The sequence below is a fragment of the Oryctolagus cuniculus genome, chromosome 12 (assembly GCF_964237555.1).
Source record: "Oryctolagus cuniculus chromosome 12, mOryCun1.1, whole genome shotgun sequence".
Classification (NCBI taxonomy): domain Eukaryota; kingdom Metazoa; phylum Chordata; class Mammalia; order Lagomorpha; family Leporidae; genus Oryctolagus; species Oryctolagus cuniculus.
The window spans coordinates 36,683,163-36,698,396 of record NC_091443.1 but is presented as its reverse complement, the minus strand read 5'-3'; positions in this window follow the sequence as shown (position 1 = coordinate 36,698,396).

The following is a 15,234-nucleotide window of genomic DNA, read 5'->3' as shown; positions in this document are numbered from 1 at the left end:
GAGAGAAAGGTCTTCCTTTGCCGTTGGTTCACCCTCCAATGGCCGCCGCGGCTGGCGTACCGTGCTGATCCGATGGCAGGAGCCAGGTACTTCTCCTGGTCTCCCATGGGGTGCAGGGTCCAAGCACTTGGGCCATCCTCCACTGCACTCCCGGGTCATAGCAGAGAGCTGGCCTAGAAGAGGGGCAACTGGGACAGAATCCAGCGCCCCGACCGGGACTAGAACCCGGTGTGCGGGTGCCACAAGGCGGAGGATTAGCCTAGTGAGCCGTGGCGCCGGCCTCAATTCATTTGATTTTATAACCTATTAAATCACAACACTAAATACAACCTAATCAATTTAGAAATAATGACTAGTGTTTAATTCATATTGTATTATTATTATATTGTCATATATTTACTTGTAACCTTGAGGCTGTCCATTAATCCATGAATTTCTTCAACTATCCATGGGGTAGACCCTATGGAAATGATGTTGAGTGAAAACAGACATGAGCTCTAGTCTCTCAGAAGACACAGTCTAGATTAAGAAAAGTAGCAAATTCAAGTTTAAAAAAAAAAAAAAGCTGCAGGCAAGGTCAAGTAAAGATCTGTTTCCAAATCTATTCCCAGTGTTGGCAATTTTGGAAGGTCAGGATCACAACTGCTGCTTGCAAGGACTCAGAGATGGACTCCCTAGTATGCTGAAGAGCTGTAAGCCCTGTTGCTCAACTAGAAGCCCCACACCATGACTAAGAAGTCAAGTCTGAGTTTTGAGCAGCCCTATGACAAGGACATTGCTTTGAGGGAGAGCTCAAAAGAGGCTGCCCCTCTTCCAGTCCAACTCCCTGCTGTGGCCTGGGAAAGCAGTACAAGATGGTCCAAGTGCTTGGGACCCTGCACCCGCATGGGAGACCAGGAGGAATCATCTGGCTCCTGGCTTTAGATCGGCGCAGCACCGGCCACTGCGGCCATCTGGAGAGTGAAACAATGGAAGGAAGACCATTCTCTCTGTCTCTCCCTCTCACTGTCTGTAACTCTAACTCTCAAATAAATAAATAAAATTTTTTTAAAAAGAAAAGAAATTTATGTACCTTAAATAAAATTTTTGGGGACGGCACTGTGGCGTAGCAAGTAAAGCCGCCACCTGCAGTGCCGGCATCCCATATGGGCACCGGTTCAAGCCCTGGCTGCTTCACTTCTGATCCAGCTCTCTGCTATGGCTTGGGAAACCAGTGGAAGATGGCCCAAGTGCTTGGCCCCTGCACCCATGTGGGAGACCTGGAGGAGGCTCCTGGCTCCTGGCTTTGGAGCAGCACAGCTCCAGGCGTTGCTGCCAAATGGGGAGTGAACCAGCAGATGGAAGACCTTTCTCTCTTTCTCTCTCTCTCTCTCTCTGTGTGTGTGTGTGTGTGTGTGTGTAACTTTGACTTTCTAATAAATAAATCTGTAATTAACACACAATTATTCTTAGGTGTTTAAATTTTAACTGAAAAGTGATCCCTCTTAGGAATTTGGAAAACATTATGTTGAGTGAAATAAGCCAATCCCAAAGGGACAAATACCACTTGTTCTCCTTGATAGGTGACAACTAACTGAGCACCAAAAAGGAAACCTGTTAAAGTGAAATGAACACTATGAGAAACGGTGACTTGATCAGCCCTCACCCTGACTGTTGATGAGCAGCTTAATATGTTATCCCTCTTAGTATTTTGTTTGTTTGTTCTACTTAATACTTTTGGTTGAATACTATAATCAATACACAATTCTTCTTAAGTGCTGAAACTTAACTGAAAAGTGATCCCTGTTAAATGTAAGAGTGGGAATAAGAGAGGGAAGAGATGTGCAATTCGGGACATGCTCAAGCTGACTTACCTCAAATGGTAGAGTTAGAAACATACCAGGGGATTCCAATTCAATCCCATCGAGGTGGCATGCACCAATGCCATCTCACTAGTCCCAGTGATCAATTTCTGTTCACAATTGATCATATGATAGGACTAAGAACCAAAGGGATCACATAAACAAGAATAGTGTCTGCAAATACTAGCTGATAGAATCAAAAAGGGAGAGAATGATCCAACATGGGAAGTGAGATACACAGCAGACCCATAGAATGGCAAATGTCCTAACAGCACTCTGGCCTCAGAATCAGCCCTTAAGGCATGCGGATCTGGCTGAAATGCCCATGAGAGTATTTCAGGCATGGAAAGCCAAGACACTCTGGGGGAAAAAAAACCTAAATGAAAGATCTCCGCAAGTGAGATCCCAGTGGAAAGAATGGGTCATCAAAGAAGGAGGTACCTTTCTCTGAAGGGAGGAAAGAACTTCCACTTTGACCATGGCCTTATCTAAATATGATCAGAGTCAGTGAACTCAGGGGGCTTCCATAGCCTTGGCAGCTCATGACAAGAGCCTAGGGTGATTACTGATGCCATAAACAAGAGTGTCAATTTGTTAAGTCAACAACAGGAGTCACTGTGCACTTACTCCTCATGTAGGATCTTTGTCCTTAGTGTGCTGTACATTGAGATCTAATGCTATAACTAGTATTCAAACAGTATTTTTCACTTTATGTTTCTGTGTGGGAGCAAACTGTTGAAATCTTTACTTAATGTATGCTAAACTGATCTTCTGTATATAAAGAGAATTGAAAATGAATCTTGATGTGAATGGAAGGGGAGAGGGAGTGGGAAAGGGGAGGGTTGCGGGTTGGAGGGACGTTATGGGGGGAAGCCATTGTAATCCATATTCTGTACTTTGGAAATTTATATTCATTAAATAAAAGTTAAAAAAAGAAATAAAATAAATTAAAAAAAATTTTTTAAATCCAATAAAAGAAAGAGAAAAAGAGAGGGAGAATAAGATGTAATGACGTGACTTCATGGGTTGGAAAAGGATAAACACGAGCATGAAAAAACTCGTAGCTCCTCTGCCTGGAAGGACCCCTACCAAGCTGGTCACAGAAACCAACAAACCCAGCGTGTACTTGCAAGTAGAATAAGGAGGGCACAGAGTAGGTCAACCACTTTGCCAAGACAACTTTTGTTCTCTCTGGTTGAGAACCTTTTCTACAGACGACCTCTAACTTACTGCTATTGGTTTTCGACAGCCTGGGTCTCTAAATCTACAAGATTATGGGCAAAGGAATCTTGGATCAACTCCATCATCAGGGACTGAATATCATATATACTTGAAAAAATTTTTCTGAAGGAAAAAGTAAATTGAAAAATCTCAGAAAATCCTACTGTAAATGGAACACAGAAAGTATCAGTTAAGTTTCAGCACTTAAGAATAATTGTGTATTGATTACGGTATTCAACCAAAAGTAGTAAGTAGAACAAACAAAAAAAAATACTAAGAGGGATATGATATTAAGTTGTTCATCAACAATCAGGGTGAGGGCTGATCAAGTCACCATTTCTCATAGTGTTCATTTCACTCTAACAGGTTTCCTTTTTGGTGCTCAGTTAGTTGTCACCTATCAAGGAGAACAAGTGGTATTTGTCCCTTTGGGATTGGCTTATTTCACTCAACATAATGTTTTCCAAATTCCTAAGAGGGATCACTTTTCAGTTAAAATTTAAACACCTAAGAATAATTGTGTGTTAATCACAGAGTTCAACCAATGGTACTAGAACAAAAAAAAAATACTAAAATGGATAAAGTATTACATTGTACATCAACAGTTAGAACAAGAGCTGATCAAGTCACTGTTTCTCATAGTGTCCATTTCACTTCAACAGGTTTCATTTTTGGTGTTCAGTCAGTTGTCGCTGATCAGGGAGAACATATGATATTTGTCCCTTTGGGGCTGGCTTAATTCACTCAGCATGATGTTTTCCAGATTCCTCCATCTTGTTGCAAATGACCGGGTTTCATTGTTTTTGACTGCTGTATAGTATTCGATAGAGTACATGTCCCATAGTTTCTTCATCCAGTCTACTGTTGATGGGCATTTGGGTTGGTTCCAGGTCTTAGCTATTGTGAATTGAGCTGCAATAAACATTAATGTGCAGACAGCTTGTTTGTTTGCCAATTTCATTTCCTTTGAGTATATTCCAAGGAGTGGAATGGCTGGGTTGTACGGTAGGGTTATATTCAGGTTTCTGAGGAATCTCCAGACTGACTTCCATAGTGGCTTAACCAGTTTGCATTCCCACCAACAGTGGGTTAGTGTCCCTTTTCCCCACATCCTCTCCAGCATCTATTGTTGGTAGATTTCTGAATGTGAGCCATTCTCACCGGGGTGAGGTGAAACCTCATTGTGGTTTTGATTTGCATTTCCCTGATTGCTAGTGATCTTAAACATTTTTTCATGTGTCTGTTGGCCATCTGGATTTCCTCTTTTGAAAAATGTCTATTGAGGTCCTTGGCCCATCTCTTAAGTGGGTTGTTGGTTTTGTTTTTGTGGAGTTTCTTGATTTCTTTGTAGATTCTGGTTATCAACCCTTTATCAGTTGCATAGTTTGCAAATATTTTTTCCCATTCTGTCGGTTGCCTCTTCACTCTCCTGACTGTTTCTTTTGCAGTACAGAAACTTCTCAATTTGATGCAATCCCAAATGTTATTTTTGGCTTTGACTGCCTGTGCTTCTGGGGTCTTTTCCAAGAAGTCATTGCCGGTACCTATATCTTGCAGGGTTTTTCCAATGCTCTCTAATAATTTGATGGTGTCAGGTCATAGATTTAAGTCTTTAATCCATGTTGAGTGGATTTTTGTGTAAGGTGAAAGGTAGGGGTCTTGCTTCATGATTCTGCACATGGAAATCCAATTTTCCCAGCACCATTTATTGAATAGACAGTCCTTACTCCAGGGATTGGTTTTGGATCCTTGATCAAATGTGAGTTGGCTGTAGATGTTTGGATTGATTTCTGGTGTTTCAATTCTGTTCACTCTGGCCTCAGAATCAGCCCTTAAGGCACACGGATCCGGCTGAAAAGCCCATGAGAGTATTTCAGACATGGAAAGCCAAGACACTCTGGGGGGAAAAAAACCTAAATGAAAGATCTCCACGAGTGAGATCCCAGTGGAAAGAACGGGTCATCAAAGAGGGAGGTACCTTTCTCTGAAGGGAGAAGAGAACTTCCACTTTGACCATGGCCTTGTCTAAATATGATCAGAGTTGGTGAACTCAGGGGGCTTCCAAAGCCTTGGCAGCTCATGACAAGAGCCTAGGGTGATTACTGATGCCATAAACAAGAGTGTCAATTTGTTAAGTCAACAACAGGAGTCACTGTGCACTTACTCCTCATGCAGGATTTGTCCTTAGTGTACTGTACATTGAGATTCAATGCTATAACTAGTACTCAAACAGTATTTTTCACTTTATGTTTCTGTGTGGGAGCAAACTGTTGAAATCTTTACTTAATGTATGCTAAACTGATCTTCTGTATAAAAAGAGAATCGAAAATGAATCTTGATGTGAATGGAAGAGGAGAGGGAGTGGGAAAGGGGAGGGTTGCAGGTTGGAGGACGTTATGGGGGGGAAGCCATTGTAATCCATATTCTGTATTTTGGAAATTTATATTCATTAAATAAAAGTTTAAAAAAAAGTATCAGTTGAAAAGATAGCTTAACAGAGGTGTCCACATTATAAACCACTGAGGAATTGCTCTTATCATTTGCTTAGTGTGGGGCTGTCACCGTGGCTCACTTGGTTAATCCTCCACCTGCGGCGCCGGCATCCCATATGGGCGCTGGGTTCTAGTCCCGGTTGCTCCTCTTCCAGTCCAGCTCTCTACTGTGGCCCGGGAGGGCAGTGGAGGATGGCCCAGGTGCTTGGGCCCCTGCACCCATATGGGAGACCAGGAGGAAACACCTGGATACTGGCTTCAGATCAGCACAGCACCGGCTGTAGTGGCCATTTGGGGAGTGAACCAATGGAAGAAAGACCTTTCTCTCTGTCTCTCTTTCTCACTGTCTATAACTCTGTCAAATAAAAATAAATAAATAAATTGTTTAGTGTGAAGAAACTAGATGTTGGCCAGAAGATCACTGGATAGCCTGTACAGTATTGCATTTGTCATTATTTAGCTAATTTAGACTCAATTGTATGTTGTCTCATTACAATACAAATTCAATCATTCTGATCAAATCCTTTTAGTCATCTTAATGAAACCTAAGCTGAGGACCCTCCTCCTCTGACTTATTTTATATGGATCCCAGGATAGTTAAATCAAGATTCTAGAGCCCAAAATGAACAGAACCAGAAGCATAACTTCTCTTAAAGAATATTGTCTTGTGGGCTGATTTCTCCTGGGCATGCTATTCTTTCTCATTCATTATTTCATTTCTTCCTAACAACAGTTATGAATTATTCTGGGACAGATATTATTAAGCCCCTGTTAAGAATGAGGAAACAGACTAAAAATGAATGTCTTGACCAAGGTCACACAACCAGTAAGTAAGGCCTGAAACTCTGGCTATTATTCAACCACATCATACTTCATCCTTTCATTTCATCAGATGTTTGCACTGCACCATGATTTGGAAATATGTGTATTTATTTATTTATTTATTAATTTTTCAATTCAATAATCTTACCATGAAACTTTATTTTTAAAATAGAAGTACCACGGTTGGTCATGGAAGCTATAAAATCTCGCCACGGCTTTGAGAGACTTGTTTACTGCTCACTGATCGCCACGACAATGCTACCATAAATAACCTCAGATAGACTGCTATGCATATACGCAGAAGACATCCATATGCATGAGTCACCTGTCAGCTAGCTCTTCAAGCCCATCATTTCCAGTACCTGTCAACTGTCATCAAGGACTCTCTGAGTTTGTGACACAAACAAAACTTACTCTCTCAAGAAGTTGAAAAGCATACAGTGCCATAGAGATTTGAGATTAAAAAAAAAAGTAATGCCCACTATTTGATGAGAATTATGTATATAGATTTGTTGTTTCACTCATAATTGTTCTTTTTCACACTTACACAGAGTAAGGATACAATACCAAAGATAGAAATTCAAATACATTTTTTTATTTGTGCTTGAACAATATTCACAGTATTCACTTCTTATGAACCACCAAAGGCAACACATAGAATAGAATTATCTCTTGGAATCTTCCAGAACACACTACCAAATGACAATTTATCCTGATGTGGTACCTATAAACTAGAATGAGGAAGTCATTGATATTACAAGTCCAGGCAAGAACCAGAAGTTAGGACAGAAGGGCCATTCTACAGGCTAACAAGGAATGCTTTATGTAATTGTTTAAAACTAGGAAGAAGAAAGAAGAGATCCCAACAGGAAAGATCAAAATCAATCACAGAAGAGAAAGACAAGGAAAGAAAATCATCCATGCAGACAATTCACAAGTAGTAGAGATTTCAGCAAGTAAGAGATGCAAAGCCTGGGTAGACAAGTAAGTAAGTTCAAGGCATCAGTAGTCAAGGCACCATGATATAAATCTGACTGATACAAAATCTGACTGATACAAAATTTGTCTTGTCTAAGAGCTCTTTAAATACTGGCTGCCAAGTCTCAGTACATAGCTGCAAAGAAAAAAGTGGGTTCACCTGTCTCAGACTTGGCTTCTGGTAGTTCATAAATTAAACAACGGTATCTTTGTATAGGAAAAAACCCTCTCTCTCTCTCTCTCTCTCTCTCTCTCCCCCTCCCTCCCTTTCTCTTTTTTTCTCCCTCCCTCTTTGTCTCTCCCTCTCTTTTTCTCTCTCCCTCTCTCTCTCTCTCTGTGTACATATATATGTTTTTTGCCTATACAAATATATAGAGAGAAATATATGTGTGTGTGTGTATATATATATATATAGAGAGAGAGAGAGAGGTAAATTGAGACAGAGAGACAGAGACAGAGAGAACGGGTTTGGTACTTTCTATGGTTTCAGACACCCCCTGGGGTTTTGGAAGATATATTCATTCCATGGATAAAGGGGGTGCTACCCTATCCCCATTTTACAGATGAGGCACAGGGGTTTTAGGTAATTTTCTCAAGGTCACATAGTCAGTGTACCTGGACTGTAACTCATATTTTCCAACTTCAGCAGCCACACCTAGGAAGAAGGACATAGGGGTAGTGGACTGTTTTCCTGCAAAGATCCATCTGGATATTTAACATCATTCATGGTCCATACAAAATTATCAAATTAAAAATTAGCCTGCTTTAGATTTATTGAATTTTCTGTACCACCCGAGGCTGCCGTGGCAGGGCCAGACCAAATGATTTCATGGGCCTTATACGGTCCACAGACGAGACATTCTCCACCCCTGCATGACACCAGATCTAATAACAAAGTAAAGGAAAGAGAAAAACAATTATTCCACACTCCAAAATCTCTCTTCTTTACAATTCTGATTCCATATAGCAAACAGCTTAACTTTTTAGCTTTCTTTCACCATCACCTTCTCTGACATCTAAAAATGCTGAGGATGGAAAGTGACAAAGAATTAACATTTACTGAAAATATACTTAGTGCAGATTCTATGCTCAATACAGCAGCACCTTGGGGCACTTTTAGAATATTCCTGCATTTAGGTTCTTCCAGAGTCAGGGGAAGATCAGGGAGTCCTCTTACTAGCAACTATTTTTGCCCAAAATCAAAAAGCAAACACCAAATATTCTCAACAGTCATAGCCAGAAAGGAGGGTTCTAGAGGGTGCAGTAGGTCAGAAATTGAAGGTAAAAAACAGGAAGGGAACTTAGACAGTCAATGAACACTATAGAAATGAATTCTGTGGTGGATGCCTACACATTTATATGTTCATGATAGCCTTTGATCTGAGCAGGTAAGAGGTATTTGGAAGGCCTAAGAGTAAACAGATGAGTTCTCTGAACTCAGGAAGCTTCCTAAACTTCCTGTGTGATGAGTAAGTACCACATTCTCTCAATACTACCTTCCCAACCAATGACAAATATATGGGGGCAGAAACTCTTTGACCATAACCAGACACTGAAAAATGATAACAAACAGGGAATACATTGGAAAGAAAATGAAGAATGAATACTATCATGGGTATGAGAGCAGAGGATAGTTAAGTGGCTTTTTCCATTCAATCTGTCTACTCTAACCTTTCTCATGAGGGCGTCTCACACATTAGGAAAGGACAAGAAAGCAACCAATTAAACATCTGTCACCACTTTCCCTTTAGTGTTTAATTTGAAACAACTTTCTATTTCCTTCTAAATTAGGGTTGATTATTCAAGGGAGAGCTGGCTGCATTGTACATGACTTTGGCTTGGCCCAGACAAGCATTAATCAGCCAACACATCAACAGCAAAGCCTGCAGGTTCAGCAAGATTGAAAAGGAACATTTTCACAATGGTTCAGCAAAGCTGCCTGTGTGAGCACTCCATTCACTGACAGTAACAAGATTAATGAATACAGCCACCTGTGTGGTGCTTTGAACATTTCCCTCAAGCTAATTTTCAAATACTGCTAACCAAGGAGTCAAAAATCACATAATGAAACACATCATATCTGATGTTTATATAGCACTAGACTGTCTATTAGTGAATGTAGAAAATGCTTCATGTTTTACTCGAATCTTAATTTTTCAGGTATTCATTATAACAGGCTGACTGCCTCAACTGATTTTGTGATACAAATCTATTTAGATCATCAGCTCTGTTTAGATCATCAGCTTTGACTTTCCTTGCGTAGCTGAGGTATTTTTCTATTGCTGCTCCTTTTGCTCACAAAAATTCATGACCAGTATTTACAACCACAGAAGTATGAACACCAAGTGGCTACTTCCTTCATGATCATCTGCACTTAGTGGACTGACTTCTCTCTCATTTCCCACCACATCGCCTCACATGCCCTTGCTGAGCATCATAGAAATTCTCATCTTTTCCCTAAATATATCATGTGCATTGCTCATTGTATTAGTCTCCTAGGCTGTCACAACAATATACCACAAGCTAGGTGGCTTAGTTTATGTTCTCACAGTTCTAGAAGCAAGAAGGCCAAGATCAAGGTGCTAGAAAAGTTGGTTCCTAGTAGGGTTCTCTTCCTGGTAAGCACATAATAGCATTCTCACGGTGGCCTAACATGACCTCTTCTCTGTTAATCATGGACAGAAAGCCAGTTCTGGTGTCCTCTTTTTTACAAAGTTACCAATCTTAACAGATTAGAGCCCACCTTTCTGACCTCAATCCACTACACTTTCATGTACTGTCATCAGTCTGAAAGGTGCTTCTTTCTCTCTTCTCCACTACAAAATGTTTCACTCAGGTTTCCAGATCCATTCAAGTACTTTCCACCAAAGAAGTCTCCCCCAATCCGACTAAAGAATAGACTATAACCATTGTGTCATTTATTTCATTATCCCCCACACTATTTCTTGTCAGGTATTTCTTTGTGTTTTTTTTTATTTTTATTTTTTTATTTAGTAAATATAAATTTCCAAAGTACAGTTTATGGATTACAATGGCTTTCCTCCCCATAATTTCCCTCCCACTCGCAACCCTCCCATCTCCCGCTCCCTCTCCCATTCCATTCACATTAAGATTCATTTTCCATTCTCTTTATATACAGAAGATCAATTTAGTATATATTAAATAAAGATTTCATCAGTTTGCACCCACACAGAAACACAAAGTGTAAAATACTGTTTCAGTACTAGTTATAGAATTACTTCACACTGGACAACACATTAAGGACAGATCTCACATGAGAAGTAAGTACACATTACTCCTCTTGTTGACTTAACAATTTGACACTCTTGTTTATGGAGTCAGTAATCATCCTAGGCTCTAGTCATGAGTTGCCAAGGCTCTGGAAGCCTTTTGAGTTCGCCAACTTTGATCTTATTCAGACAAGGTCACAGTCAAAGTGGAAGTTCTCTCCTCCCTTCAGAGAAAGGTACCTCCTTCTTTGATGGCCCCGTTCTTTCCACTGGGATCTCACTCACAGAGATCTTTCATTTAGGTCTTCTTTTTTTTTCCAGAGTGTCTTGGCTTTCCATGCCTAAAATACTCTCATGGGCTCTTCAGCCATATCTGAATGCCTTGAGGGCTGATTCTGAGGCCAGAGTGCTATTTAGGACATCTGCCATTCTATGAGTTTACTGTGTATCCCATTTCCAATGATGTATTGTTCTTTCCCTTTTTGATTCTATCAGTTAGTATTAGCAGACACTAGTCTTGTTTGTGTGATCCCTTTGACTCTTAGACCTATCAGTGTGATCAATTATGAACTGAAATTGATCACTTGGACTAGTGAGATGGCATTGGTACATGCCACCTTGATGGGATTGTATTGGGATCCCCTGGTATGTTTCTAACTCTACCATTTGGGGCAAGTCCAATTGAGCATGTCCCAAATTGTACATCTCTTCCCTCTCTTATTCCCACTCTTATATTTTACAGGGATCACTTTTCAGTTAAAATTTAAACACCTAAGAATAATTGTGTGTTAATTACAGAGCTCAACCAATAGTACTAGAACAAAACAAAACAAAAATACTAAAATGGATAAAGTATTACATTGTACATCAACAGTTAGAACAAGAGCTGATCAAGTCACTGTTTCTCATAGTGTCCATTTCACTTCAACAGGTTTCCCCTTTGCTGCTCAGTTAGTTGTCGCCAATCAGGGAGAACATATGATATTTGTCCCTTTGGGGCTGGCTTAATTCACTCAGCATGATGTTTTCCAGATTCCTCCATCTTGTTGCAAATGACCGGGTTTCATTGTTTTTGACTGCTGTATAGTATTCGATAGAGTACATGTCCCATAATTTCTTTATCCAGTCTACTGTTGATGGGCATTTGGGTTGGTTCCAGGTCTTAGCTATTGTGAATTGAGCTGCAATAAACATTAATGTGCAGACAGCTTGTTTGTTTGCCAATTTCATTTCCTTTGAGTATATTCCAAGGAGTGGAATGGCTGGGTTGTATGGTAAGATTATATTCAGGTTTCTGAGGAATCTCCAGACTGACTTCCATAGTGGCTTAACCAGTTTGCATTCCCACCAACAGTGGGTTAGTGTCCCTTTTCCCCACATCCTCTCCAGCATCTGTTGTTGGTAGATTTCTGAATGTGAGCCATTCTCACCAGGGTGAGGTGAAACCTCATTGTGGTTTTGATTTGCATTTCCCTGATTGCTAGTGATCTTGAACATTTTTTCATGTGTCTGTTGGCCATTTGGATTTCCTCTTTGAAAGATGTGTTCTCTCTCTCTCTCTCTCTCTCTGTCTCTCTTTCTCTCTCTCTCCTAAAGCACTATGAATTCCTTAGAAACAAAGACACTGCCAGGTTCATCCTGGATGGACTGTAACACCTTGATAGCCTTGTGTGTCATAGTCACTCACTCATTCTGTATCTAGAATGCCTACTATATTGACTGTATACAGTAGCCACTCAATAAGAAAGAATAAATGCATTTTCTTTTTTCCCCAAGACTGATATTTTCTTATTTAATACCATTTTTTCCTTTCCAAACTCACTTCCTTTATCTTTTTTCTTTCCTACAATATCAATTAACATTTTTCAAATCTCCCTAAAAGTACGGTCTAATCTCTCTTGCCTTACTCTGTTCCCTGTGTTGTTTGCAAACAAACTCTGAAAGCCTCAATATTAACTGATGTCTATATCCCACTAATCCCAAATACTGTCTGCATCCCAGACCTCCCTGTGGAGCTTCAGTCCTGCATGCCCAGATTCCTGCCTGACTTCTCTTTTGGATGTACCACAGGCAACCCAAGTACAGCCATCCACCTAAATCAACACCACATCAAATCATTCTCCAAACCCTGTAGATTAGACATCCTCAACATTTCTCTGTCTCTTCCTTTACTGAGCCTGTAGGCTAATTCCCAAGATTATAACAGTGATGGTGGGTGTGAGGATGGTATTGAGAGTGGTAGATTATGGTGCAATGGTGATGACAACAACAATTACACCACCTTAATTATTTTGTCCAGTGATGGACTAGGCACTTTCCTACCGCTCTCCTACATTCCCTTTTGATCTCACCATACTAAATGCAATTCCCCCAATTACATGTGATATTTCTCAAATGTTTCTTTCAATACACCATTCTCTCAGCCATTGGTATCATCCTCCATATTTTATATCCAGTTAATTTTCAGCTATCTTTCAAAACTTGTGTTGTCACCAACTCCCAAAGGAAGATTTCCAGGGTATTCTTCATGTTCCAATGAACAACAAGCATGCCTCTTCCATTACACTTGTGTTGGGGTAAAATCTGGCAAGATGAACTAAAGGTTACCCCTGCCAACTTTTGTCTTCCACAATTTAATCAGGAACTGTTGCTGCCTAAGAAAAGAAACACACACATACTCACACACTCACAAACACACACCATGAATTGAGGAGCTGTTTGACTTTAGAAATAAAAATTGAGGATCATTTTGTTTTCCCAAATCACTTATTTGAATTATTCAAAGTACATGAAAACTTGGACTCAATTTTTTAATATAAAACTTATATTCAGTGATATTACGTATCATTGTCTTACACAGAATGAACAGACGATTATTTATAACTCTTTTAGGGTAAAATGAAGAAATGAATGAATTTCAATTAAGAGCTATTTTATAGCACTGACATATTCTTAGGACCCCCAGTTAATCTCAAATGAAGTTAAAATCAGTAAAATATCTGATAGAGTTGCAAGGTTGTCAGGCTTCAGTTACATCTTTCAGACTAAAGCAATTATGTACAAACTACAGTATGTGTCTGAGTTCAGCAACTGCCCCTGACGACAAATGGCTCCTTAAACAGTTTCATCAATGTTGCTAAACACCAAATTATGAGATAGATCACCAGTATCCAGAGCCCAAAATGTAATCAATATTACAACAAAGAAGCTAGGCTTATTACATTTCAAATGGCTAAGTTTAAATGGATAACAGAAGAATGCACAAATAGTCCTTTCTGTGCCTCTATGAGAGGACACAGAACAAACCCTTAACAAATGGGATAAAATACAGCCTCACAAGAAAGAACAAATTTTGATTGATTAGCCTAGCCAGGCTCAAGCACTACCCTGGAACTAAGGGCTATGATCACTTGAAAAATGTCAGCCCAACTGGTCAAACGTTAGTAAAAAATGTGGGGTATTCCGGTTCTATTTGTTTGTTTTAAGATTTCAAACTGACCAGTCATCAGAGCACTCAAACTGCTTAACAAAAGTGCTCCTAAAAAAAGCTATTAAATTATCTAGATTTTAGTATGGTTTTAATCACCTCCTAATTTATTTCAAAACACTATTTACTAACTGACTAATTGGATTTTTAAAATTTTATTCTGCAAATTACTTTCAAAAAATTTTATTGCATTTAATCTACATTATCTTTCACAAACTGATTCTCTAAGGTAGGAGTTTAACTGAATGTGTTGCAAAGAACAACAGACTACAACTGTGATGACTCAAGCAAGCTGAAAAATGACCCTTCTGGGAACAGAGTGTTGAAATGTTCTCACAGCCCCTATTACATGTACAAAAAGTAGCAATAAGCCACATACCACCTTCCCCACATAAAGGATATAGATCTAGACACATGTATAATAGAAACAAGTAAAAAATGGCAGGACTATCTTACACAACTTATAAGTCTCATTGCTTTATAATTGTACTAGATACACCTTGAATTTTATACCATAATATCAAATAAACTTAATTTATCTCATGAGCTATAGATTACCAAGTACTTTCATATACAAGGATACTTCAAAAAAGTTCGTGGAAAATTGAATTAAAAGGTAAGCTTATTTTGGTGCAGAAAAATTTTGAAATCCATGCATGTGAGTACTTCATCTCAAGAGATCCTCATGACATCACCCAAAAGTACTATTTTTCTCTATTTCCTGCTGAAGAAACCAAGATTCAAAAAGTTGAGAACTTTGCCCAAGATCGTATAATTGGAAAAGTTGAAGTCACAGCTTTGTCATTAAATCTAAATCCAGGATTTTTTCTAATATACCCTACATTTATATCTCTATGTCTACTCAAACACACAGAGTATGAACCCATTTCACCAAAAACATGTATGTACTGGATGCTTAGTACTGTGTTAAATGCTTACTACTCAAAGATTAATCAGATAACCTCATTAAGCCCCTAAAAGCACAGTCCACAGGAATACAGAAACATTACCAATATTTTCTTTTTTTTTTCTTTTTTTTTCTTTTTAGCTTTATTTAAGATATACAAGTTTCATGTATTTCATAATATACAAATTTAGGAACATAGTGACACTTCCTCTCCTTCACCCCTCCCGCCCATGCTCCAACAATTCCTCCTCCTCCC